General features: G+C 54.3%; 1 pseudogene; it reads right to left on the bottom strand.

Annotated features, from left to right (window-relative positions):
• Positions 1-2009: 2009 nt before the first annotated feature.
• On the bottom strand, positions 2010-3322 carry LOC146867119 (uncharacterized; annotated as a pseudogene).
• Between the last annotated feature and the right edge of the window lie 260 nt (positions 3323-3582).

The following is a 3582-nucleotide window of genomic DNA, read 5'->3' as shown; positions in this document are numbered from 1 at the left end:
GCACGACGTCCATGAGCCGTTGGAAGGTGGCTGGGGCCCCGTGTAACCCAAAGGGGAGAACCGTAAACTGGTATAAACCCGAGGGGGTGGCAAAAGCCGTTTTTTTCCCAGGCATCGAGGCTCAGTGCTATCTGCCAGTAACCCTTTGTTAAATCTAGTGTTGTCATGTATCGGGCGGTCCCCAGTCGGTCGATCATCTCATCGACGCGGGGCATGGGATATGAGTCGAACAGTGACACGGTGTTGAGGCGCCGGAAATCTACACAGAAACGTACGGTGCCATTAGGTTTTGGTACCAAGACGATGGGGGAACACCAGGAACTGCACGATGGTTCAATGATCCCCGTGGAGAGCATATCAGTTACCTCATTCTCCACCACCAGTCGTCTTGCCTCAGGGATACGATAGGGCCTCTGTCTGATCGGCCTGGCCCCACCTGTCATGATGTCGTGTTGTAGAAGGGGGGTTTTTCCGGGGGTTGTGGAGAATACGTCACTGTAGTGGCTAAGGAGGCCTAGGAGGGTGGTGTTCTGTTCGGAAGTTAGCTGGGAACCCCTGGGAATGGTTCTGGTCGTGTTAGTGCCGCCTACGGGGGGGGGAAGGGGATACCCATGTTTTGACTGTCGGTGACTAGAAGGTTCGTGGCGGAGCTGGTTGGATCATCGGCCTTTTCTGTCCATAGTTTGAGGAGGTTAATGTGGTATATCTGACCCTTCCGCCCAGCGTGGGGTACGGCTATTCTATACATGACAGGGGTGACTTGTGCAAGTACGGTGTAAGGCCCCTGCCAATGGGCCAAAAGCTTATTGTCGGAGGAGGGGAGTAGGAGTAGGACCCTGTCTCCCACGGACAAGTGTCTGAGGGTGGTGTGTCGGTCGTATGTCTTTTTTTGTTTTTGTTGGGCTGCATCGAGGTTGTTCCTGACTCTCTCCCAGAGGGTGGTTAACCTGTCTTTTAGTTGAGTCGCATACTCCAACAGGGTCTTCCCCTCGTCTTCCTCTTCCTCCCATTTTTCGGCTGCCAGATCCACCAGGGTTCTGGGTTTTCTGCCGAAAACCAATTCAAAGGGGCTGAACCCGGTGGAGGACTGGGTGTGAGTCCTAATGGCGAAGAGGGTTAGGGGTAGCTGTCGGTCCCAGTCTCTTCTGGTCTCGGAGACTGTTTTTTTCAGGATAGTCTTCACGGTCTGATTATACCTTTCCACGAGGCCATCGGTTTGTGGATGGTACACGGATGTACTGATTTGTTTTACCCCTAACAACGAGCAGATTTGGGCCATAAGCCGGGACATGAAAGGTGTCCCCTGGTCAGTGAGGAGTTCTTTGGGAAACCCGACCCTACTGAAAAACGTTAACATGGCGTGGGCTACACTAGTCGTGGTCATGCTTGTGAGGGGGATAGCCTCGGGGTAGCGAGTTGCGTAATCCACCAGGACCAGGATTTACTGATAGCCCTGTGTGGAGGTGGTCAAGGGCCCAACCAAGTCCATGCCTACCCGGGAGAAGGGCACCTCGATGATAGGGAGGGGTTGTAGGGGTGCTTTAGGTATGTGTGGGGGGTTAGCTATTTGACACCTGGGGCAGGCAGCACAGTACCTCCGGACGTCAGAGAAGACCCCAGGCCAGTAGAATCGCCTTAGGAGGTATTCTTCGGTTTTTTCCCGCCCGTAGTGACCCCCTCCCGCTTGGTTATGGGCCAGATAGAGGACCTGAGCACGAAACGACAGGGGGACCAATAGTTGTCGTATCGTTTCTTCGGGTTTTGTTATTTTTCTATATAACAGCCCCCTTAGAATGACAAAACAAGGGCCTACCTGGCCTTCCTCATCGACAATGGCGCGGGCCCAGGCATGTCCCAGCACCGGATCCTCTTTCTGCGCGGTCCTTAAGCTGGGTGTCAGTTTGGGCTCTCCGTCTGTACCTGTGGAGGAGAGAGAGTGAGTGTCAGCTTGGCCGTTCAGCACCATGAGCTTTTTCTGTTCTCTTCTCTCCCTACGTGTCCTCTTTCTCTTATACGCACCCGGCGTTATCTCGGTGTCGGGTTTCCTTCTCTTTTATTGCCTTGGCCAGCAGAACGGGAAACCCGCTGTAGTTGGTGCCGATTATCATTTCTTTGACCATTTGGGGAATACCCCCTACTCTGATCTGGTCTGTCTGTCCCCCACATCCCAGGGTCACTATAGTGACAGGGTAGCTTTTCTGGTCCCCGTGGACACAGGTTATGTTCACGGTTTCCCCCTCTTGCCACTGGTGGGTGTGTACCCGTTCTTGAGAGATGACCGAGTGTCGACACCCGGAATCGACAAGGAACGTGGTAGCAATATCGTTCACCATGAGGGTTAGTTGGTATGCCTCCTTTCCTTCACCTGCCCTTAGGATCTTCCCTCTCGTATACCCTACATCCATAGGTTCGGTGTTGGCGGGCTTTTGGGGGCAGTTGCGTGATATGTGACCCCATTCGGCACAATTGAAGCATTGGGGTCCCTGGCTACCTTCTTTGCCGCCCGGGCGGGGTAGGAAACGTGGATCAAGGAGAGGGCGAAGGGGGGGGCTGTTGGGCCCAGAAGGGTCGCCCTCCAGCGGTGGATGATGGAGGTAGGAATCCTGGGCGTGAAGGGCCTTGCTTCCGGGGTCCGTTGGGGAGCGCATGCCAGTTCTATGGCGTGGGGTACTGTTAGATTCGGGTGTTGTCGTACCCACGCCCGGGTGGGCGCGGGGAGCCCTTCCACGAACTGTTCGAGCAGTATCTTGTCAACTACCTCCTCCATGCTAGAGGTGTGGGGTTGGAGCCATCGGGTCCCCAGGTCTTGAATGCGGTAAAAGAATGCTCTGGGATTGTCCTGAGCTTGCCATTTTTCCCTCCGTAATCTAGTACGGTATTGCTCTTGATCGCACCCCAGGCGCTCTAGTATGGTTTTCTTTATGGTTTCGTAAGGTGTGGTTCTCGCAGGATTCGCTGCTTGATATGCGGTTTGCAGCTCACCGGACAACAGAGGGGCGATATATTGGCCCCACCGCTCCATGGGCCATTGGGCCGTGCTTGCCACCCTTTCGAAATTGGTGAAGAAGAAGTCCGGGTCTTTTCCTGTCCGGTATTTCTGCAACACCGAACTCGGCACATTAGGGTGTACCTTCGTACTCGCTATCGTGTCCGTTAGTCTCTGAATGGCTGTATCCTGAACCACTTGATTTTGTGCCATGAGGCCTGCTTGAGCTTGGAGGGCCTCTTGTAGATGTTCCCTATCCTTTTTAGCCTCTGTCGACTGAGCCTCCACCACCAGCTGTAGTTGGCGCTGTCCCTCGGCCAATTGCGTGAGCATTTTGTCTAGGCTGATGGGTTGCGACATCCTGAGCCGTCGGAGGGGGGGGTTCTGCCTCTTTGTAGGTGGGCGTGATAGTCCGGGGTATCCCACTTCTGACACCACTGTCACGTTACCCACAGACGGGACGAGGCAAAGGAGCTGCGTGTAAACGTGTCTGTTTATTTGGGGAAATACAACAAAAGAAAGTCTGCGGACTCTGCCCGTTTTGGCGTTGGTTCTTGGTCGTAGTGCCTTTTTCCCTGGCCAATCTTTCTCTGTAC

Source organism: Triturus cristatus, chromosome 1_2, assembly GCF_964204655.1.
Source record: "Triturus cristatus chromosome 1_2, aTriCri1.1, whole genome shotgun sequence".
Lineage (NCBI taxonomy): Eukaryota > Metazoa > Chordata > Amphibia > Caudata > Salamandridae > Triturus > Triturus cristatus.
This window is presented reverse-complemented; position numbering and strand designations above follow the sequence as displayed.